The following is a 25,110-nucleotide window of genomic DNA, read 5'->3' on the forward strand; positions in this document are numbered from 1 at the left end:
GAGATAACCAGAAACTGCTAACACCAAGATCCCAGTTTTCACAGCACAACTTTCCTCAGCAGAGAAAGAGATGCTATTTCCTTAGATAATTAGTTTTAAATTGAAGCATCATCTGGGAATTGAAAATAAGAACAGTAAAGAGACATCTTTCTCTTCTAGAATGTGAATAAACAGAAGATGAAGACCTATTAAGCCATGCAAAACAATGTTTGAAATTTCTCCTATTGACCTAGAGTATCTAGTGATTTTTTCCATGTAATAACAAAATAAATGGAGAGGAATATGCAGGGGCACAATGGTGTCTGAAACGTTTTATTTCACACACACACACACACACACAGGATCTAAAACTAATTCAGCAAAATGTGGACATTTGATGAAACTACATGTCAGGTACACAGCTATTCTTTATATTCTATCTTTTTTATGCATGAGGTATTTTATAAGAAAAAATTTTAAAGGCACATCGAAATTCAAATCGTTGCTACAAAAAGATGACGCTAATTTGTGTTGATCAAACGCTGACATGAATTTACAGGCAGACCTTGTTTTATTGTGCTTCGAAGATGCCGTATTTCTTACAAATTGAACGTGTGGGGCAACCCTGCATTGAGCATGACGTCTATCAGCACTATTTTTCCAACAGCATTTGCTCACTTCGTGTCTCTGTGTCACATATTTGGTCATTCTTGCAATATTTCAAACTTTTTCATTATGATTCGATTTGTGATGGTGTCTGTGATCTGTGATCTTTGATGTTACTATTATGACTTGTTGAAGGTTCAGAGGATGGTGACCTTTTTTAGCAATAAAGCATTTTTAATTAATTAATGAACATTGTTGTGACATAATGCCATTACACACTTAATAGACTACAGTGTAGTGTAAACATAACTCTTACATGCACTGGGAAACCAAAAAATTTGTGTGACTCGATTTATTGCGATATCCACTTTATTACGGGGGTCTGGAACCAAACCCGCATCATTACCAAGGTCTGCCTTCACTCTTTAAGAATAATTTGAGAAGTCACACAGAGAAAGACAAATACCATATGATCTCACTTATATGTGGAATCTAAAATATGACACAAATGAACTTATCTATGAAACAAAAACAGACATAGAGAACAGACTTGTGGTTGCCAATGCGGAGGGGAGCGGGGGAGGGATGGATTGGAAGCCTGGGGTTAGCAGATGCGTACTTTTATATACAGAATGGATAAACAGCAAGGTCCTACTGTAGAGCACAGGGCACTATATTCAACATCCTGTGATAAACCATCATGGAAAAGAATATAAAGAAGAATGTATGTATAACTGAATCACTTTGCTGTACAGCAGAAATTAACACTGCATATCAACTCTACTTCAATAAAATAAATTTTTAAAAAAGAATAATTTGAAATGCATGTTGCCTTCTGTGTAAGCTAAAATCCCATGAAAGCTCTCCCCTTTTCACTGGGTCTAATCTCCTTCTGTTGAGACAAACCCACTACCCTCTTTGACAGACTTCATGAATCTCCTGTGTGGGAAATGGTCCCTTTTCCAATGAATTTATCAGAATCTGTGCCAGTTGGTCATAAACTCGCCAACATTCTATCTGAAGCTACCGAGGTTAAACTGGTGTAGAACGAATAAAATGAACTTTGTCTGAGGGTGAGAGATGTCTCTGTCAGAACTCCAGGCAGAGGGGTGATGGGTTCGTGTCAAAAACTTATACAAAACTGGCGAAGGAAAAAAACAAGAAATGAGCAAATGAACTGCCCTTTTGAAGAATTTAATCTGGTTTCATTTCATTTTTATAAAAATTTCCATTTTCATTAAAAATTTTTATAAAAATTTCATTTTTTATAAACCTTCGATTTATTTTAAAAAAACCAATATCTGAGAACTGCAATAAATCAAGGTCTGCCTGTAATTTCATGTGAGCATTTGAGCAACACAGATTATCATCTTCATTTTGCAGCAATGATTTGAATTTCTGACCTTAGGCAGTTGATTCCTCTGGTTCCATGATTCTCAACCTGCTTACAACACGATTACGTCCTGAAGGACATCTGAAGAAGACAAAAGGGCAGCCAGCAGGGAATGCTGATCTCCACGGTCCCAATGAGTTGGAAGAAGATGACAGATGGCCCCTCTGCCTTGGGCTTCTCCAAGTCCCAAAACTACAACTTCTAAGACCTTACACGTGGGACCATAACCCACGGACATCTTTAAACTTTCCTCGAGTCTTGTTCTAGTCAGCATGGGCGGCTGTAACAGATCACCCCAGACTGTACGCTTGAAGAACAGACATTTGTCTTCTCATGGTTCTGGAGGCTGGGAGTCTGAGATCGTGGCGTGGGCAGATTAGTTACTGGCGAGGCTCTCTTCCTGGCTTACGGATGGTCACCTTCTCACTGTGTCCTCATGGGGTGGGGAGAGAGCTCTGGTCTCTTCCTCTTCTTAAAAGGACACTAATCCCGTCACGGGGACCCTAACCTCGTGACCTCATCTAACCCGAATCCCCTCCCAAAGGCCCCATCCCCTAGTAGTATCCCACTGGGGGTCACAGCTTCTACCTATGAATGTTGGGGAGACACACATTCCGTCCATGGCATCTTGTGCTCCTGGAAAACTAAAGGTAAACCCCCCATTCCTTCTGTGTTCCAGGAAACGCTGTACTTTGAAGAACCTCTGTCCCCGTATCACTTAGCCAAGACTCACAGGGGCCCCCAGTTTACCCAGAACAAGGCCACACCCAGACCCTACAGGTCCCAGCCTCAGGCTCCCCAGTGACGAGCTGAAGCTTGTGCTTGTGCTGACTCATCTGGACAAAACGCCTGCCGGCCGGACCGGCTCCCACATTCATTCGGCTTCTGTCCTCCCCCGCCAGGCCTCTGGACTTCTGACCTGGCGTCGGAAGGCAGAACAACCCCTCCAGAAATCAGCTGTCTATAAGGAAACGCGTACGCGGCTCAAACATTTCAATGACGGCACCTGAATCTTCCCACGCCCGATTCTTTCTAGGTTCATATATAAAGGAAAGTCCTTCCTGCTGACCTTTACATGCATGGACATCGCGTGGCTGGGCCGCACTCCCTGAGACAATAGCCCTCCTTCCTCCTATTGCAATAGGTGGTCTCCAATGCCCTTCAAGAGCTCACGCCCTCACCTTACCAGCCGGAAATGCTCACATCCAAAGCATGACTGCTTTAAAGAACAGCTGTCCAATTAGGCTGTGGCCGGACTCAGTCTCCACGGAGTTATAAACTATCAGGGCAGCAAGGAGGGGATGAGGCTGGATCTCAAAATGAGGGCTTGAGTGCCAGCTGGCCATCGCGACGTGATGCCTTGAGGGGCTGCTGGGCGCCTGGCACGGTGGGGGTGGTGCACCCGTGCAGAGCCCTCGGGCCACGGGGGGACACAGGCTGCAGGACCGCAGAGAAGGCACAGCACTCCGGCGGGAAAGTGCTACAGAGGAAGCAGGAACAGGAAGGCAGGACCAGCGATGGACAGAAACGGCCAACGGCAGCCGGACCTCAGGAGGTTTCCATCTGGTATATCATTAGGCAGAACAAGTCAGAGAGAGAGGCGGGCAGAGAGTGAGGAAGAGAAAGACCTTCCTGCGTCTGCACGCCTGCCCCGCCCACACACCTGTCCAGCCCAGGCGATGCCCCAGGTGATGCGTGTTCTCCAGACAACAATCGGCTCTCACATACCAACATCTGGTTGCCTTTGAAAATAAACAGAGCGTTCCAAGAACAGACCACGCCACCTGCATTCTCCGAAGGTGCCGACCCCAAGGAGGCTGGCTGACCGTGTGGTCATGGCACGTTTGGGCCAGTTTCAAAGGGGACCCGGCGAGGGCACCAAGCACCACGTCCGGGTGGGGAGCAACCCCCCCGCCCTTGGTAAGCCCTCAAATCTCCAGCAAGGAGTAAAATCCACACAACACAGAGATTACGCCTAAAAGCAGCAAGTTAAGGTGCCGTGGGCACACGATGGTTCTAAAACGCATTTCTTTACTTCCAGTTTGGGGGACCGTGTGGAGAAAATAATGAAAGCGATTTCGACCGCAGAGAGGCTGGCATTTTCCGTAATCATCTCCTGCTTCTCTCTACCTATGTGTATTTGTCTGGAAAACCCCACGTGTGCCCCTGCTTTCCTCTCCCCACAGGGACGGTCCTGAGCTACTGTATGATCTTGGTTCGTCTGTTTGTTTGATTTTCGGTTTGTTATTTCGTCTCCGTCAGGGAAGCACACAGCTCAGGGGGTTTTCAAAGAATCCACGGGATTCCCCGGGCAAAGAAGTTGCCTCACTGTGATTTTTTTTTTTTACTAAGTTGCCCGTGGCCACCATCATTGTCACAATGCTTTCACCCAAACACAAATAAAAAGGGCAATTTTCCTGGGGTCTTGTTTTTCTTGTAGAAGAAAGAGTCCCCCCTCCTTCCATGCAGGTACCTCTAATTCAGATAGAAAGATGGAATTAGGCAACTATGTGACTCCTTTCTTACTAAAGTCTAGATTCTATCTGGCTGCAGGGGCTGAAGGCAGCAGGTACTGGAGGCATTAGAACTTGTAGGGTAAGAGCGAGAGAGCAAGAGAGAGAGAGAGAGAGAGAGAGAGAGAGAGAGAGAGAGAGTGTGTGTGTGTGTGTACTTTTGCCATAAACCAAAGTAAAAAAGGGAATTGTCCACAGGAAGAATGCCAGCCAGCGTCACCTGCAAGGCTGGTGTCTGTCATCTAAACAGGATGATGTGTTTATTACAAATATGGAGGCCACAGACAAAGGTCTCCAGACTCTTATCTGGAAATGTGGGGTGCGAGCCTAACATCCACCCAGATTCTAGCCCAGGCATTGGGGGTAGTGGGTTGAACTTTGGCCCCTTCGAAAGGATGAGTCCACTCAGGACAAGTGCATGAGACCTTATTTGGAAATAGGCTCTTTGCAGAGGTAATGAGGTAAGATGAGGTCCTATGGCATTAGGGTGGACCTGAAATCCAATGACAGGTGTCCTTATGAGAAGAAGTAAATCTGGACACAGAGACATGGGGAGAAGGCATAGCAAAAAGGAGGCAGAGATTGGAGGGATGTGTCAGCAAGCCGAGAAACCCCAAGCATTGCTGGAGCGCCCAGAGGCTGAAGAGGCAGGAAGGGCCCTCCTCTGGAGCATTCTATAACGCCAGGCACCTTGATTTCAGACTTTCGGGCTCTAGAACTGAGAAAGAATAACTTGTGTTGTCTTAAGCCACCTAGCTGGAGGAATTCTGTTGCAGCTGCCCCAGAAAACCAGTTCACGGGGCCCACCTATGACATGCAGGAGCCGGATGGCATCACATCTCAGACCTCATAGAAGTGGAATCAGCCCCGCTGTAAAGACAGTGATGGTGTCGCTCACAGACGCTGAGGCACCTGCCCACCCAATGCCTTCCTGTCACTAAAAGGCAGGACCAGGAGTTGAACCTGACAAGCCCATGCCCATCACAGCCTGTCGTCCTTTGGCTCACGTCAACATCATGTGCCGTAGGGTCATGGAACCTTTTGTAGAAACCTCAATTTAGAATACTAAAGCATGCAACCTTAATGGAACAAGAGCAAACAGTGATGCATGTATCTTTACGAATTACTGCACCCCTATGTTCACTGCAGCACTATTCACAATAGCCAAGACGTGGAAGCAACCTAAGTGTCCATCGACAGAGGAATGGATAAAGAAGATGTGGCACATACATACAATGGAATATGACTCAGCCATAAGAAAGAATGAAATCATGCCATTTGCAGCAACACAGATGAACTTGGAGAATATCATGCTAAGTGATATAAGTCAGAGAAACACAAATACTGTATGATCTCAAAAAAATGTGGAATCTAAAAAATACAACTAACTAGCGAATATAACAAAAAAGCAGCAGACTCACAGAGAACAAGCTAGTGGTTACCAATTGAGGGAAGGAAGGGGCAGGGGAGAGATAGGGGGAGGGGATTAAGGGGTACAAACTCCTACGTATAAAATAAATAAGATACAAGGATATATTGTACAACACGGGGAATATAGCCTATATTTTATAATAACTATAAATGGAGTATAACCTTTAAAAATTATGAATCACTATATTGCACAGCTGAAACTTATGTAATATTGTACATCAACTATACCTCAATAAAAAAAAAAAGACCGAACAGTGACTTCTACAAATGGAACCCAACAATGTTTTCTTAAGAGTTTGGGCAAGTTCAGAAAGGTGGTTACTTGAGCACAGCTGGATGGAGTTCTCTGGGGTCAAAGCCCCCGTTGTCTGTGGCCAGTGCCTGGCAAAACTCCGTGTGTCCATGGGAACTCCCGATTCCTCCCCACCCCACCTGAGTCCTAGAGCTTGTTCTGGCTGCAAAGAGTATCCCTGACTGTCCCCAGACACATGGCTGACGTGTCACATTCTGAGCAGGGGACTTCCCTACTGGCTCTTCATTAACTCAGGGGTGATGTTGGATTCTAGATACATGGGGGTCTCCATCATTCAAAAAAGCTTTAATTCCTCCCCCCAGGAACGGACGCTCTTCTGGGTGACTCATGAATGACCCTTCAGAACTTCATCTCATAAGGAAATGGCGAGTCCTTTATGGATTCCAGGCTTCCACCAGTTTTGAGTTGTTTGTGGTTATAGAAAGCGACACCCAAGACCTTTGGGGCATGCGTCCCTGGTCTTTGCTACTTGAGAGAGAGAGAGAGAGAGAGAGTGTGTGTGTGTGTGTGTGTGTGTGTGTGTGAGAGAGGGGGAGCGAGGGAGCGAGGGAGCGAGGGAGAGAGGGAGAGAGGGAGAGAGGGAGAGAGTATTCAAGCAAGAAGCATACAGAAAACGCAACTTTGTTTTTCAGTTGACTGTGTGCCTTCAAGTCTGGGGGACTCAGGAATTCTCAGATGCTTGCCGGGCGAGCCGTGTGTTGTCTGAAGGAACGACCTTCCTGCTGAAGCCTCTCTGGCCGGCAAGTCCTACCGCGGGCTGTGAAGTCCCCTTTGCGTTCCCTACGGGTTTCCCACGAGCTCCCTCCCAAGCAAGGCTCCTGCCTGACAAAATCTGGGTCAAAGAAAGGCACCCGGCAGCTGCATCCGACGACCGCATCCTGACTGTTTTCGGATGTTGGAGGGGGTGGTACCCACGGTCCTCCAGACCCACGCGAGCTCGGGGACATATGAATATTCCCAGTCCTGTTTGCAGGAAGACAGCCATGGAGGGAAGGAAGAAGAGTCTTTTTTACGCTGCAAGAACGTGGACGAGCTTAAGAAAGGATACCCACCGACACGTCACCAAGGACAGGTGGCTTGAATCCCCCTACGATAAATACAGTTAAACAACAAGCCATCCCAGGGAGGAAGTGTTTCCCATGCGTTGCTGATGTTCTTACAAAGCAATTCAAGATCACAAATGGCGGGTGGGGTGGGAGAGGGATGGAGTGGGAGTTTGGGGTCAGCAGATGCAAACTGCTGAAAGGTATGAAAAGGAGGGATCCACAACAAGGTCCTGTAGCACACAGGGAATTATATTCAATACCCTGTGATAAACCATAGTGGAAAATATGAAGAAGTATGTACACATATGTATAACTGAATCACTTTGCTGTACAGCACAAATTAACACTTTAGAAATCAACTCTACTTCAATTAAAAAAAAAGATCACGAATGAAGGTGCCCTTTTTCCCAGCCCTCAGCCTCCCAAACACGTCCGCCCCTGGTCCCTTTGCTTTGGGGGCCTACTGCTTTTAAGCCGGGAGTGGACCCCGTCCACAGGCCCTGACAACGTCTCCACCAGTCCCGTATGCCTCCACCCTGTTTAAACCTCTTCACCGAGGATGTAAAACCCCAGCCCTGTCTGCGAGGGAGGTCCTGCAATTTATCCTCGTCCTGACCCTTTGGGGGAGCTGTCTGAGGCGTCTCAGATGCAGACAACGGTGTCTGATGATTTACACGCTGCAAAAACCCATCAAATCGCTCCCCCGATTGCCTGAGGACCTGGAAGGCACGGCACTGTTTACTGCGCTGCAAATACAGCGGAGGACAAAGCAGCTGCCCTGTGCCCACCTGCTCACACGCCAGGAATGAGCACAGAACGGCCCTAAGTAAGATCAGTGAACATAAGCCTTATCCGGAAATACGGTCATCGCAGACGTGAGTCATTAAGTGTGGTCCGACGGAGAGAACAGGGGACGGAGATGAGGAGGTACAAACCTCCAGGTTCAAAATGAATGCGTCCCGGGGGATGAAACATACATAATTAGTGACTATATTCCCCCGCGCTGTAACATCTTTGTATGGTGACAGGTTGTAACTAAATCGTCATGGTGATCCTTTTGAAACGTAGAGAAATGTGGAATCACTAGGTTGTGTTAACAGGAACTTAACAGTGTCGTAGGGCAGTGATACTTCAAAACAAACAAAAACTCAGAAAAAGAGGTCAGATTTGTGGTTACCAGAGGGGAGCGGTGGGGGGAGGGGAATTGGATGAACGTGGTCAAAAGGTACAAACTCCTAGTCATAAGATAAATAAGTACTAGGAATGTAATGTACAATATGATTCACATAATTAACACTGTTGTACGTTAAACATGAGAGTTGCTAACACAGTAAATCCTAAGCGTCCTCATCACAAGGGGAAAAAAATTTGTTTCTATTTCTTTTATTTTGCGTCTGTATGAGAGATGAATGTTGACTAAATTTACTGTGGTCATCATGATGTATGTAAGTGAAATCATTATGCTGCATGCCTTAAACGTATCTAGTGTTGGATGCTGATTATATCTCAGTAAAACTGGAAGAGCAAAAAAAGGTGAGGGTCTCCTGGAGTAGGGCAGGTCTTAAATATGACGTGATGGTGGGGGGCAGGGCGGTCCTCATAGGAAGAGAAGAAAAGAGAGACACAGAGACACACAGAGAAAAGGTCACGTGAGGATAGAAGCAGAGAAGCAGGTGATGATCCTACGAACCAAGATGGACCGAGGATTGTCTGCAGCCCCCAGGAGCTGGGAGAGGGGATGGGACAGCTTGTCCCCTGGAGCCTCCAGAAGGAACCAGCCCTGCCCACACCTTGATCTTGGACGTCTGGTCTCCAGGATGGACAGATGACACGTTTCTGTTGTCTAAGCCCCCCCAGCTGGTGGCACTTGGTGACGGCCGCCCCAGGACTGTCACCCAAGGAGAAAGGGGACCTGGTTTTTAGAAGCCCCCCTGCTTTGTCCTCACTGCACCGGGAGCCTCAGGGATTCACCACTTTGTGGCTCTCCTGACGTGTGGACCTGTCCCCGCAACTCCGTCCTGTGGCACCGCTTGCCTCGCCCCCGAGCTCCACGATTAGCTCGCCAGGGAAGAAAAGAACAGAAGAGGGCAAGGCATATCTCACCCCTGAGCAAGTATCCCAGAGGCCATCAGCCCTTCCTTCCCACGTCACAAGTCTACGGACGCCCTTGACCTTCATAATCACTCCCGTGACACGTGGCTCTTTGTAGATTCCTGACAGCTAATTAGTCCAACACGGCAAAGAAAGGAAGAGGGGATTAATCTGAGCCTGCTGACGCGCAGACATAGAAAACAAACTGATGGTTACCAAAGGGGAAGGGGAGGGGGGATAAATTAGGAATTTGGGGTTAACAGATACACACTGCTATATATAAAATAGAGGGACTTCCCTGGTGATCCAGTGGTTAAGCCTCTGCCTTCCAAGGCAGGAGATGCGTGTTCGATCCCTAGTCGGGGAACTAAGATCCCACATGTCCCGGGGCAGCTAAGCCCATGTGCCACAATGAGAGAGAAGCCCGTGCGCCGCAACGAAAGATCCCGCATGCTGCAACCAAGACCCAACACGGCCAAATAAATAAAGATTAAAAGTTTAAAAAAGTAAAATAGACAATCGACAAAGACCTACCTGTATAGCACAGGGAACTCTACTCAAAATAACCTATAAGGGAAAAGAATCTGAAAAAGACTACGTGTGTGTGTATATATCTGAATCACTTTGCTATACACCTGAAACTAACACAACATTGTAAATCAACTATACGTCAGAAAAAATCTGTCATATGTCAATCCCAAACTCCCAATTTATCTCCCCCTCCCACCTTTCCCTTTCAGTAACCATAAGTTTGTTTTCTATGTCTGTGAGTCTGTTTCTGCTTTGTAAATAAGTTCATTTGTATCTTTTTTTTTTTTTTAGATTCCACATATACACACCACTATATTTAACATACATAACCAACTAGGACCTACTGTAGAGCACAGGGAACCCTGCTCAATATTCTGTAAAAACCTCAATGGGAAAAGAATGTGAAAAAGAATAGATACGTGCATATGTATAACTGAATCACTTTGCTGTACACCTGAAACCAACACAACATTGTAAATCAACTTATACTTCAATATAAAATAAAAACTAAAAAAAAAAATAATTAATACAGGGGAAACAGTACAGTACCTGACACCTGGTAAAGAATAAATATAAGTTGCTGATATTAATTTTCTCTTTGGGAGAATTGGAAACAGGATAAATTTCAGAAGTAGGCAGAGTTTACAGGAAATTTTTCAAGCAACTGTTCAGACATCTGTTTGGGATTTTCCCATTCATTATTCATTTACTCAGCAAAGCATTTACTGAGTGCCTAGTCATTGTATATAATTATTCTGATTATTTGAGGTTAGCTGTCATGTAATCAATATAACTTAATTCCATCAACCATGATCCAATTGTTGTATCTAATTTAATTTCTTTAACCAGTCTTAACTGAATCAAACAAACCATACAGTAAAAATCTACGAAGAAAAGAAAAAAAAATCTGAGCCTGCCCAAATGACCCGGGAACAGTCCCAAGCTGCTTGGAAAATCATCATCAACAGGCCAACGACTGACCCAGGATGATGTGAAACTGCACCGCGGAAAACATTTTCCTTCAGTGGGAATTTATTTCCACGCATAACAATGAGCGATGCATGGGCTGGCGCTGGTGAGGCGCTAGCATGTGCTGTTTATTAGAACGAGCTCTGACCTTTCCTGTTACGCTGTCAAGGGCAGCCCCTGAAATCACCCCCATCAGTGAGTAGAAAACTCCAACACAGACTCGGGCAAGAGCAAGAGAGAAAGCCCTCTCGGGCTGAATAAAAAGGATGTCTCGCCGCCTCCACGCACTTCCTTAAATCAACTTCAGCGAAGCCTTGATTACAATGCTAATGAATCCGGAGGAATATATGCAGAAGAAAAGCAATTAGACCAATTATGAGGGTAATTCACTAACAAAGCACAGTGTGATCCCATCCAGCAGACAAGCCAGAATCCAAGACAAAGGTCTGTCTTTTCTCTTGGTTTTGAAATCACGGGTGGACTTCCCTCTAAAGGATGGCACTGCCGGACTGGGGGCTCTCAGAACAGCGGCCAGAGCGTCGAATGGAGCCCCAGGACCTGGCAGAATTAGCCATAAACTGGGCGGACACACGCACACACAGAGGCCGGCGTCTGTGCATCCTGTGCAGAATCTAAAACTGATGGTTCTGAAAAGATAACTAGATGTTACGTACAGGTTTCCTACGACCACTGGGACAAATGACCGCCAACCAGGAGCCTGACATGAGTCTCACGGGGCTCAGATCAAGGTGTGGGCAGGGCTGGCTCCTTCTGGGGACTCCAGGGGACAATCCATTCCTCCTCTCCTCTAGCATCCAGAGATGCCCACATTCCCTGGCTGGCGGGGCCCCTCCTTATCTGCAAATCCAGCCACAGGGCATCACCTGGATGGTTACAATGTATCACAATGTTTCCCTCTATCTTAAAACATCCGCTTCAAAAAGTCTACGTTTAAAAGTATTTTAAAGTGTCAGCTACTCAACGAGTTTCTTGCCATCCCTTTTTATTTTTTTATTTATATATTTTTTTGGCCACGCCCTGCAGATTGTGGGATTCTAGTTCCCCAACCAGGGGAACGCCCTGCGGATTGTGGGATTTTAGTTCCCCAATCCGGGCCCACGGCAATGAAAGCGCTAAGTCCTGGCCACTGGACCACCAGGGAATTCCCCCTTTTTCTTTTTAATACATCTATAAAATATGGTGGGATTTCTTTAGGCACCAAACCTCCTCAACATATGAAGTGATTATTTTAAACATAATTGTTGTTAGTAATTTCTAACAATTATTTAACACGTATACTAGTGTGTTTCTATGATGCTTTGTCACTTGGAAACTTTTAAAGAGGCGGTCCATTTATTTTTTTAAATAAACAATAAAACACTTTATGAATTAAATAAATGTCTTAGTCTGTTCAGCCTCTAGAACAAATTGGTACAAATTGGGAGGCTTATAAACAACAGACATTTATTTCTCATAGTTCTGGAGGCTAGTGCCTCTTCCTTTTCTTCTAAGGACACTAATGCCATCATGGGGTCCCACCCTCTTGACCTCATCCAAACCTGCCCAAGAGCCCATCTCCTAACACATCCCACTGGGGGTCAGGGCTTCAGCATATGAATTGGCGGGGGCGGGAGAATGGCAGGAGACACATTCAGTCCATAACAGTTATGTCCTTGTCTCGACCCAACTCCTAATCCAATGAGAGTCTACAAAAGGTAGGGTCTTAATGAAGTGAGCAGGCAGGAAAATTCAAACAGCCCAATTCACAAAGCCAACTCTCCGAGTTAAAATAACGATATCAACAGTATGGAGGTTCTTTAAAAAACTAAAATTAAAGCTACCCTGTGATCCAGCAATCCCACTCCTGGCCATATACCTGGAGAAAACTCTAACTCAAAAAGATACATGCACCCCAATGTTCACTGCAGCACTATTTACAATAGCCAGGACATGGAAGCAACCCAAGTGTCCACCAACAGATGAATGGATAAAGAAGATGTGGTACATGTATACAGTGGAATATTAGCCCTAAAAAAAGAATGAAATAATACCATTTGCAGCCACATGGATGGACCTAGAGATGATCATACTAAGTGAAATAAGTCAGACAGAGAAAAATAAATACCATATGATATCACTTGTATGTGGAATCTGAAACAAAAAAAAAGGTACAAATGAACTTGTTTACAAAACAGAAACAGACTCACAGACTTAGAAAACAAACCTGTGGTTACCAAAGGGGAAAAGGGGTGGGGTATAAATTGGGAGTTTGGGATTAGCAGATACACACTACTATACATAAAATAGATAAACAACAAGGACCTACTGTATAGCACAGGGAACTCTACTCAATACTCTGTAATGACCTATATGGGAAAAGATTCTGAAAAAGAATATATACATATGTATAACTGTATCACTTTGCTGTACACCTGAAACTAACACAACATTGTAAACCAGCTATTCTTCAATTAAAAAAAGAAATAAAATAAGATAAAATGAAATAAGGATCTCATAGCAAGAACACAGAGAAGTCTCGCAGGCATGAATGACCAAACCTCCCAGCACGTTCATCCCGAAATCCCCTTGCGTGGTTTTGTGCCCAGGTGGCTGTAACCTACTGGGGTAAGTGAGATGCTAAAAGGGCATTCAGCACAGGTTAACCGTTCTTGTTTTGGAAATTCATCAAGATACACAGAGGCCACCCAGCTGGCAGGACGGCTGGACGGACGTAGGCGGTTTTCTGTGTCACGGGGAAAAATGAGTGGAAATCTAGCTTTCAAAACCACCTGCCACTGAGGAACCAAGATGGGCTGCAGGTAAAAGTAGTCACCCCTGGCTGCCAAGGATGGGACGTCAAGAGTGTTCACATCTAGGGACTTCCCTGGTTGTCCAGTGGTTGCAACTTCGCCCTCTAACGCAGGGGGTGCGGGTTCAATCCCTGGTCGGGGAGCTAAGATCCCACACGCCTCGCGGCCAAAAAACCAAAACACGGAACAGAAGCAATGTGGTAACAAGTTCAATAAAGACTTTAAAATTGGTCCACATCAAAAGAACCTTAAAAAAAAAAAAAAAAAGCGTGTTGAAATCTCGGGCTCTCCTTCCGAGGCTCTGTCAGCACTTCACAGATCTTCAGCAATGCCCACTGTTTATCTAAGGAACAGACCCACTTCATGCCAACATCCTCAACACTAGTATTTATTTTGAAACCCACTGGCGTCAGATGCCAAGTAGGTAGCTAGAAGCATGCCCTTGTACGGGATTTTCTCAATATTTTAAATAATAAAAGTCAGGTGGTTACCCACCAAATGTAGGGGGAAACGATCCAAGAAAAGTCATAAGAAAACGCACAGGATTTGGAGAGCACAGTCTGACCTGAGAGGTTTCCCAGTTACCTGGAAGGCTTATTGGTAAACCAGTGAATTGTGATAAACGTCATCGACTTACTCTTGCTCGGGTGCTTTTATTTAATGACGTAACTGGAGGTGATGATCTTGAACGTTCACAGTTGTGGGGGACAGAGGGGACGCACCTGGATGTTCTACCTGCGCCCAACCTGATTCAAGGTGTCCACTCGTGGACGGTTTCAAAGGTAATCTTGGGTGATCATACTATCCAAATCGGGTGAGCTGCACCCAACACCATGAAAAGGACCTGAAATTAGTACATTAGCTCATGACTGTTCCCACTCACAGGATGTCAGCCCACAGTCCTCACTTTCAGACGTTTAGAACATAAAGTGGTTCAGTAATGCACCCTGTAATCACCAAATCACCCTGTGTCTTAACCATTCTCGGCCTCAAATGTCTGCTCAGGAAGCCTCACCTGAACCACTATCCTCTTCCTTCAACTTCTCTGTACAAACCTGGCAAAGCTAAGTATATGAAGTTCTCGAACAAAGCAACCTAAGTGTCCATCAACAGATGAATGGATAAAGAAGGTGTAGTACATATATACAATGGAATATTACTCGGCCATAAAAAAGAACGAAATTATGCCATTTGCAGCAACATGGATGGACCCAGAGATGATCATACTAAGTGAACTAAGTCAGAGAAAGACAAATATCATATATCACTTATGTGCGGAATCTAAAGAAAATGATACAAATGAACTTGTTTACAAAACAGAAACAGACTCACAGATACAGAAAACAAACTTATGGTTACCAAAGGGGAAAGGTCTGTGGGGAGGGATAAATTGGGAGTTTGGGATTGACACCTACACACTACTACATTTAAAATAGATAAACAACAAGGACATACTGTATAGCACAGAGAACTCTGCTAAATGTTCTGTAATAACCTAAATGGGAAAAGAATTTGAAAAATAGATACATGTATATGTATAACTGAATCACTTTGCTGTACACCTGAAACTAACAACATTGTAAACCAAGTCTACTCCAATAGGAAATTTTTAAAAACATGTTACAATAAAAAATGTGCAAAATAATCTCTTTGTCTCCATATTTGTATCTATAAATAGATATCTACTTATACTATGTATAGGTATATTTTACATATCTATTTATATTTAATAGATACCTATTTGTTTTTAATAGATATCTATTATCTATAAATAAATAGATAAAAGTAAAAGGATAAATACACAGATACATACACAGACACACACACGCACTTTTATTAAAGTGAACTTCCAGGGACTTTTCTGGTGGTCCAATGGTTAAGACTTCACCTTCCAATGCAGGGAGTGAGGGTCCAATCCCTGGTCGGGGAGCTAAGATCTCACATGCCTCATGGCCAAAAAACCAAAAAACATAAAAGAGAAGCAATAGGGCTTCCCTGGTGGCGCAGTGGTTGAGAATCTGCCTGCTAATGCAGGGGACACGGGTTCGAGCCCTGGTCTGGGAAGATCCCACACGCCGCGGAGCAACTAGGCCCGTGAGCCACAACTACTGAGCCTGCGCGTCTGGAGCCTGTGCTCCGCAACAAGAGAGGCCGCGATAGTGAGAGGCCTGCGCACCGCGATGAAGAGTGGCCCCCGCTCCCCGCAACTAGAGAAAGCCCTCGCACAGAGACGAAGACCCAACACAGCCATAAATAAAATAAATTAATTTTTTTAAAAAAAGTTTAAAAAAAAAAGAGAAGCAATATTGTAACAAATTCAATAAAGACTTAAAAGAAAATGGTCCACATCAAAAAAAATCTTAATAAAGTGAATTTTCAAATTTATCCTTTAGAACATCTAAAAGGAAAATGAATTCACCAGTAATTCAAATTAAGTGCGTGATTTAAAAATATATACCATCTGAATGATCTGAATATCTCAGATCACTGCCTGAGGTAGGGGGAGGGAAGTGAGGGAGTGAATTATTTGCCTCTTCCTCTTAAGTACACTAATGCCATCATGGGGGCCCCACCTCCTGGACCTCTTTTAGGCTTCTTAGGAAGACCTAAAAAAATGGTTTTCCTTCATTGGTTGAAGCAGGGGAGCAAAGTTCCCTTACGTATCCAGTAAGGGAGAGATACGGACTGTATTTCCCTCGACTTTCCATCCATGAACAGCATCAACAGCGCACGTAATTGGGGCAGGAATCCCCATCCCTTCATCGGGTCCCTTTTCCATCTTCTCTTGTGTATTGGTTACAAGGGTAGACCTCCAAGAGACCCGTCCACCCAGAACCTCAGAACAGGACCTTATTTGGACAAAAGGTCTCTGCACATGTGATGCAGTGAAGGGTCTGAGATGAGGTCCTCCTGGAGGAGGGTGGCCCTACATCCAATGACAGGGTCCTTCTAAGACACAGAAGAGGAGAGACACAGACACAGAGGAGAAGCCCCGTGAAGACAGAGGCAGAGACGGGAGGGATGGGGCCACAAGCCCAGGGACGCCTGGAGCCCCCAGAAGCCGGAAGAGGCAGGAAGGACCCTCCCCTGGAGCCTCTGGAGGGAGCGCGGCCCTGGGACACCTTGACCTGAGACGTCTGGTCCCCAGGACTGGAGGAGGACAAGCTCATGTTGTAAGCCCCTTGTTTGTAGTCAATTGTTTCAGCCTCTGGAAACTCATACACCCTGTAAGGAATGAAGTATGACCACATCCGGCCTTCCTCCCTGTGTTTCTAAGAACATCTGCTGATTTCCACAAAATGGGAATATACACACTACCAGAAACACATGCGTTTGGCTTTTACATGTATTATTTGTTTCAGCCCCCCAAACGGAGGTATTATGCTCAAGAAGGATTAAACTAGAGCCAAGGGAAGCATGAGGTATTACGCTTCTGAGGTATTATGCTCAAGAAGGTATTATGCTGAGGTATTATGCTCAAACGGAGGTATTATGCTCAAGAAGGATTAAACTAGAGCCAAGGGAAGCATGAGGTATTACGCTTCTGAGGTATTATGCTCAAGAAGGTATTATGCTGAGGTATTATGCTCAAACGGAGGTATTATGCTCAAGAAGGATTAAACTAGAGTCAAGGGAAGCGTGATGAGGGCTCGGGACACCAGCCACGAGATGCTACAGCCAGCTCGGGCACGAATTCTCATATCTGCGAGACCATGATGAGCGCCATTAGTCAGCTAGGTCAGAGTGGGCATTCGAGAGACAATCTGATGTATGTGTCTTCTTCAGCGCCTTCGGTTCCGAGGAGCTGTGTCCTCCCATGGCCCAGGATCAGCACCCACCCCAGACGGAGGTTACCGTGATGGAGAGAACAGTAAATAAAGCCCCCAGCCCTGGACGAAGCCACAGGGCGGGGGAAGCAGGTACTGGTGGATACTGCCAGTCACCGGGAGGGCAGTCAGCCACGAGGCCACAGCACAAACACCCGAGCCGGGGGTCTCGCTAAAGGATGAAGAGTGATCCCAGGAAGGCAGCCCGGTCCGGCTTCGTCTGTCACTTCTGGGCCGTCTTAACAGCCCTGCCAACTCACGGTGTAACCGAGCAGGAGCCTATGGGGCCTCACGGGGTAGACGCCCCTCCCCACGACCTCCACCTGCCTCTTATTGGTAGAAAAACTGTAGCCTCCGCGGACTTCCCCGAGCTCCGAAAAATAAATTTAATCAGAGAAGTGAGAAAATGCAGAGACAAAAGAATTAAGAGTCACGCAAGACAACAAAAGAATAGTTTACCCATTAAACAGAGTCAAGGACTTTCAGTTCCTCCCTAAGGGCTACAGGTCGTATTCTGAGCCACGGCCTTTGCGGTGCTTTGCAGAGACTGAAAGCCACACCAGGTGGGAGCAGTTACCTGCGTGCCGCCCACCAGCACGGAGACCCCAGGTGGTTGGAATCAGAAGGTTGACGATGTGGACTCCTAGGTCCCCACCAACCAAGCCGAAGACCGTGCACGAGCTGATCTCGCACCCGAAACCCTCTCCCTCGCCCTGCTTTAAACACCTTTCCCTGAAGGCCTTCGGGGAGTTCGGGTCTCTTGGGCACGAGCTGCCCTTCTCTACACTTGGCCGCACGTGGGGCGTCTTGCAGACAAACGCTGCTCTTTCCTTCACCACAGCCCGGGGTCAGGAGTCGGGCTTTGCTGAGCACGGGACTCAAGTCTGGTTTGGTAGCAATTATCTGCAAGCGCTGCCCTCAACGCGGCTGGCGAACAGGCCTGGGTAGATGGGCATCCTGTGAATTTCCCCGTGTACCCCAGTGGGGCACAGACGCTGCCCTCACGGGGCTTACACGGGAGGAGTCACGTGGACATAAAACGTGAAACGCAGGAGAGTCTTCTCCGTGTTAAATGCACCTGCAGAGAAGGTCTGGGGTGACTAGATATGGTCTCGGAGAAACTGAGTAGTGGAGAATCGTCTATTAGTTATTTGCTGGGTAACACAGCCGGTGGGCTGAGGGTCTGATGGGGAATTTGAAGCATGGAAGAGAAAGGCAGTGCCTTGCTTCTAAGCCAGATTTTCACCAGATAATCAACCAGAATGGTTTTTCGGAAGGGGGAGGGGCAGGAAGGGCAGATGGGACCAATAGTTTGGGAAATGTTTAACACACGCAGCCAAAGGCCCCATATAAGATTATGATACAGGCAACGGGAAAGTGTTAATTCTAGCTACTCTGCTGGGAATATACACTCACTGTCTTGGGAAAGTTTCAGGTTTTAATCAGTTACCTCTGGATTTGGCCTTGAATTAGGTTTTTAAAACCTACAGGTTTTCTAATTGAACTATAGTTGCTGTATAGTCTATTAGTTTCAGGTGTACTCGATTCAGTATTTTTATAGATTTCCAAAAACAGCACAAATTGCAAAGTGAGCTAAAAAATCACAATTTCCACTCAAACTGATACATCGAAAGACATACGATTCCAGTAATTAGAAAAATGCATCTTCATTTCCAGATGGTATTTAGCCTGGATTCCCCACCTTGCTTTGACAATGGTCCAACTCATTAAGAATTCAGCCCATTTCTCTCCCACGGCTGTCAGACCAAGTCCACGAGTGACCACAGCCTGGGCTGGATGAAAAAGATGGGGCACAAAACAAAGATGGGCAGGGTGGGTGCAGGGGTCTTTCGGGGTGTCATATTCCACCCAGCTCCCCCATATGCAAGTTTGGCAACAATCCGTGGAGACTGCTGTTGGAGTCTTAATTGGTCTTTCTTTTCCCCCGGGTGACCCTACTTGAACCAGGGAGAGTGTAAGCCTCCTCTCCCTCCGTGAGGCTGAACGGGATTGCATGTGCCTCTGTAGAAAGCACGTGGGAACCCAGCCCAGGCTGCACACCTAACGGCACCCGCATTCTTACCTCTGCACCCCATTCACGGCACAGGATCCTGCCCAACAGCATCATGAAAAACGGCGCCAGCGGCTTGTCATCCCTCCTGGACACACGTCTCAGACCTCTCATCCAGCCGGTGGGGTTTGTGGGGGCACACTGACCGAGACGCAGTATCTTTAGGTGACTCAGTGTGTGACAAGCGCCCCCAAGACTTGTCACGGAGCAAAGGCTCACCGCCCGACGTGCATAGAAGCCAGTGCTATGGCACCAGCTTTCCCAGAAGACGAAGAGCTTCACTGTCAGGTCAACCAGCAAGAGGCTGAGTTCTCAAACCCACGATTCAGCGTCTGGAGTGCACTTTAAGGGGTTAGGGAGTTTCAAGCTTGGAAGCTGATTGGCTAGTCTCAAATCAGGCCATATAAGCTACTCCTGCAGCTGGAACCAGATTTTCCTTATTGAAGGAGTTCTCGCTTCATAAAGGGCTCCAGTGGTAACATTTCTAGTCCTTAAGTTCTGTAGACTGAAGATTCTTGGTTCCGTGGTCACCCTAGAAACATGGGCTCCCGTCTTGAGCATGTGCAGTGCTGTCTCTGTAAAATAACTCGAGGATTGATGAATCAACGACCTATTAAATGAGGCGAAAGCAGGTTAAGCTGGTGCTGCTTCAGCTTGATTAATCAACAACCTATTTAAGGAGGCAAAGCCAGTTTAAGCCGGTCCATGATTTCCATGCTGTTGCAAACTGATTCCTGAAACCAGGTCTGATGTCTCAGGGGACATGCAAATAAACAGTCATCTTACTTTTTGCAACATTGTGCTTGAACATCGGGCATAGTGCACGTGCAAAGAAAATGGTTCTTGAATTCTTTCCTTCTTCCAGAAATGAGACCAAGGCTCTTGTTAATCCAGAGAGATGATGACGAAATTGCAAACAATCTCAGTGTTTTCCCTGAGTGCCTCTCTGTGGGGCCAGCGATAGACTCATTGGAGGAACTTCTTAAAAATACTGTCGACCTGATATCTGCCCAGGTCACTCTCAGAGGACGGGGCCCAGGAATGTGTGTTTTTCTGGGGTGTCTGCACTGAACTGGATGCACAGCTAGGTTGAGGAAGCACTTGCTGATTAGGGAGGGCAGAAGATCTGGGTATAAAAGCCCACTCCCTTACTCCTCATCTTAGGGGCCCCAGAGTTCCCACGTTTGATAAAGGGGGATATTAATAGGGCCTTTCTCTCAACATCTGCAGAGAATTAAGTGAGAACACAGATCCGAAAGCCCCTGATACACTGCATCCTGCTAACAAACCACAGCCTGCTCTGTAGATGGAAGGTCATCGGAGGATGATGGAGGGTAAGCATTTCGGACCAGTGAGTCTAAATAGCCCACATCACATATCCTACACGGTGTGCCTGGGAGAGCAATGCAGTGGATTCCCCCGGAGAACACAGAGAAACGGCGACCACTCACTGGATGTCGTTCATTTAACATCACTGCCCTGAACACCGACGCGACCAGGCCATGCAGTTTGATGAGCCACCTGAGTGCACACACCTGTATCAGTTTCCCCGGGGCCGCCATCACACAGGACCACACACCAGGCAGCTGAAACCAACAGAAAAGTATCTTCTCTCAGTTCTGGAGACCAGACGTCTCAGATCAAGGTGCGGGCAGGGCTGGTTCCTTCCGGAGGCTCCAGGGGAGAATCTACTGTAGGTTTCTCTCCAGATTCTGGGGACTGCCAGCCATCCTTGCTGCTCCTTGGCTTGTAGACACATCTCTCCAATCTCTGCTCCATCATCACACGGCTTCTCCTCTCAGTGTCTCTCTCTGTGTCTTGTGTTCTTATAATGACACCAGCTATACTGGATTAAAGACCCACCCTCAGAACCTAAATGTCCATCGACAGAGGAATGGATAAAGAAGAGGTGGTGTGTGTGTGTGGGTGCGTGTGTGTGTATAAAAAGTTTATTGTGTTCCTTGGCAATAAATAAAATAACGGGAAGAATCCTGCCCTGGATCCGTATTTCGCAATCACAACGTATGAAAACACTCAGTCTGCTACAAGGACCGCAGCATTCTGCATCACCTTCGGATCATTTGCTTGGGGCCAAGACCGTGCCTGGCACGCCGATTCCAGCATTACAAACTGAGGGGCAGTCGTTTTCCTGTTGCATTTTGCATCTGACCTTTCCAGTCTCATTGTTACGTGTTCAGATGATGGGATGGATTTTCAGATATCCTTGGGCCATCAAGTTTCGTTCAACAAGAATTTCCTGTGCCCTCATCCACTAAGACGTTTCTAAAGAACATGCAACTTGCCTTCCTCATTGGAAAATCCATCAAGCAGCCTGGCAGAAACTAATTAGGATGTATAGGGATGAGTGATTAACATGCTGATAACAGGCGTGAGCTTCTAGACAATGGATTATATCAAGGACTTTTTTTTTTTTTTTCCTGCTGCGTTGGGTCTTCATTGCTGTGCATGAGCTTTCTCTAGTTGCAGCAAGCAGGGCTACTCTTTGTTGCGGTGCGCGGGCTTCTCATTGAGGTGGCGTCTCTTGTTGCAGAACACGGGCTCTAGACACGTGGGCTTCAGTAGTTGTGGCACACAGGCTCAGAAGTTGTGGCTCGTGGGCTCTAGAGCGCAGGCTCAGTAGTTGTGCACACGAGCTTAGTTGCTCCGCGGCATTCGGGATCTTCCCGGACCAGGGATTGAACCCATGTCCCCTGCATTGGCAGGCGGATTCTTGACCACTGCACCACCAGGGAAGTCCCAGTATATTAAGAACTTTTGAGAAGAGCTGCCTGTTCTCCTTTTTTGGTGCCTGCAGTAAACGCTGCACTTTCCTTCACCACAACCCGGTGTCAGTAGATTGGCTTTATTGCGCATGGGCGAGTGGACCAAAGTTTGGTTCAGTAACAGGAGAATCAGGGGGTGCCCAATTCAGAGCATCTACAAGCCACAAGAGTAGCAGACAAAGAATGGGTCTGAATGATGGAGGGGCATAACAGGTGAAAGCAAAATCGGCATCAGTGTCTTTCCCCCATGACACTATACGTTCCCTAGAAGTAGAGGACTGAGTCATGAAACATCTTTGTTATGCCCAGGACAAGCCCCAGCTTTGCAGCTTCCCACAGGCGAAGGGAAGCAACCAAGATGCCAAGCATGATGGGACTTCTGTAAAGTTCCAACCTGACGGGTGCATGATTAGGTTAAGAGCCTGGTTGTGCAAATTTGGAGGGGTGACAGGGGGCTGACACCTGCCCAGCTCCATGGACAAGTCAGCTTGATGGAGAAGTGTCACCATGCTTCTGCGATGGCCAACAGCATCACCTTTGAGGGCAGAACGTGGACCAGGGGATGCATAAAGAGGTCCTATGGGCCCTCCCAGACTCAACGGGCTTAACTAAAATATTCAGAAACACAACCCCTGCTCCCTAGAGAAGCATTCTTTGAGTTCCATCAACCAGAGTCTCTGTTTGGCTGAGCGAGGAAGCTGAATGCAGACAGGAGCCGAGAGTCTGCAGGCGTGAGGGCTGACATCAGCCAGGGAAGGCGGGTGGGGAGGAGTACGTCAGATGTGGCCGGCTTCCCTAGGCTCCTGGGAGGAGGTGGCAGCAGGGGAAGAGACTCAGATGAAGGGGCCACAGAATAGTCTCGGGACCATTAAGTAGAGCAAGGATGTTTCCATGAAGAGTGGACCTCGTGAATTATCCCGAGAATGTGTCAGTCATTACCTTTGCATGGTATCACGGCAGTCACATCCCGAATTAAAGCATCAGTGAGGAGATGCGTGTACTAGAACTGTGGCTAACAGATGTGGGCAAAGTTTCTTTCCCTGTCAAACACTTTCCATGAGCGGTGGGAAGGGAGGTCTGACAGGAGGTATTTGCTTATCAGAATTCACGTAATTCAGATTTGGACAAAATAGGACTCAGAAAAAGCAAAAGACAAGAGCAACCATTCCCCCTCCCGAATCCCTCTGCAACCTTCAGATTGTTCTTTTCTGAACAGAATAAGGAGAAAATTGATTTTCTCTGACTTACATTTCCTGGGGGGAAGTGTCCTGTCTCAGTGCCCATGTACCCAGTGCAAAAGTTATCTGGGATGCAATTGATTTCATTGAGAAAGGGCTTTCAAAGTAAGTATTTTATATCATGAAAATTCTAGCTGTAAGAAGAATGGAGAGGTAAGGTTACAACTGCAGTTCTAATATAAGAAAATTAAGAAGTAGTGGAGGAGTTTCTTTTTTTATGTTGTCCTGAAAGATGTATTTTAATCAACGCAAAGCATAGCCAGCTACCATGGTGACTAGGAATATGTCTGATAAATGCTCTATGCAAAAGCAAGGCTGAAAAGTGACAAAAGTGATATGAGATAAAATTTCTTACCAGCAACCTCCTTATCGAGGGACAAAGGTATCAATGAAATGAAGACGAACATGAATTAATTTATTTCTGGGGATATCAGAGGAAAAGACAGTTCTCTCAGTTGAGTAAAAGCTGCAACATTTCAGCTCAGGAGAGAAGATGCAAAAATTAAGGAAATACCATGCCCTAGGTCAAACAGACAGCTCAAATTAGCTTCTCCTGACATTCCTTCTGACAATTAAATTAAATATGATACCATCACAGGACACAGTGAATCCACAGAATTAATGAGTCTCTCCTGTAACGCAGCGGAAAAAGCATATTGTAGAGGACAGACACAAATGAGATAGTCAGTACCAGCAGCTAGCTGGGCATCCCCAGGAAGCCCATAAATGCCTCTGGGCATCCCTTCCAAAATGCTGTGACTTTATGTGTGAGTAACTACAGTGGACAAGAGAGCCGTAATCATCACCATTTACGTCACCATCACCATCACCATATCAACACCATCACCATCATCACCATCTTCATCATCATCATCACTCTATTATCACCACCATCACCACCATCATCACCATCACCATGTCAACACCATCCCCATCATCACCATCATCATCATCATCATCACTCTATTATCACCACCATCACCACCATCATCACCATCACCATGATCATTATCAACACCCATCACCGCCATCACTGTCACCATCATTGTCATAACATCTGCCATTCATTGAGGTCCCACGAAGTACAAGACGTTCTCCGCACTGCATTCTTCTGGCCAGCACATTTTTTATGTGTCCACGATGTGCCACGGACCATGCAGAGGACTAGGAAATCGGTGACACAGTTACACAAACCACAGTACAATGTGTGAGGTCGGCGAGATGGAAGATGGTAAGGGAGGAAGGAGTGGAGGCACCTGAGTTGAGGACAGCTCCTTCAGGGTCTGCTGTGGAGGCTGAGAAGTGTAGGGTGAGTAGGTCAGGCGCAGGAGGAGAGAGCTCATATTCAAGTCTAGAGCTAGTGGGAGGAAGCATGGAAGGGCTCCACCCGTAGGGGTTTAAGCAGGTAGGGCAACAGCATGGGCAGTCCAGAAATGGGAGGCCAGCCAGGAGGGTGGGTTACGGACCAGGTAGCGAACAGCTGCAGTAGTGGCAGCAGCACAGAAAAAG

At 46.4% G+C, this 25,110-nt stretch overlaps 1 protein-coding gene and 1 long non-coding RNA gene across 2 annotated transcripts in view; both read right to left on the reverse strand.

Moving 5' to 3' along the window:
• Positions 1-25,110, reverse strand: part of DHRSX (dehydrogenase/reductase X-linked) — a 194,560-nt gene that overhangs the window by 111,227 nt on the left and 58,223 nt on the right. The window lies entirely within an intron of this gene.
• LOC118888810 lies at positions 568-19,861 on the reverse strand. Its single transcript, XR_005018370.1, has 3 exons — positions 19,593-19,861; positions 1,989-2,059; positions 568-797 (listed from the first exon to the last, which is right to left on the reverse strand). It is a non-coding gene; the product is annotated as an uncharacterized LOC118888810 (long non-coding RNA).

This window comes from Balaenoptera musculus, chromosome X (assembly GCF_009873245.2).
Source record: "Balaenoptera musculus isolate JJ_BM4_2016_0621 chromosome X, mBalMus1.pri.v3, whole genome shotgun sequence".
Taxonomy (NCBI): domain Eukaryota; kingdom Metazoa; phylum Chordata; class Mammalia; order Artiodactyla; family Balaenopteridae; genus Balaenoptera; species Balaenoptera musculus.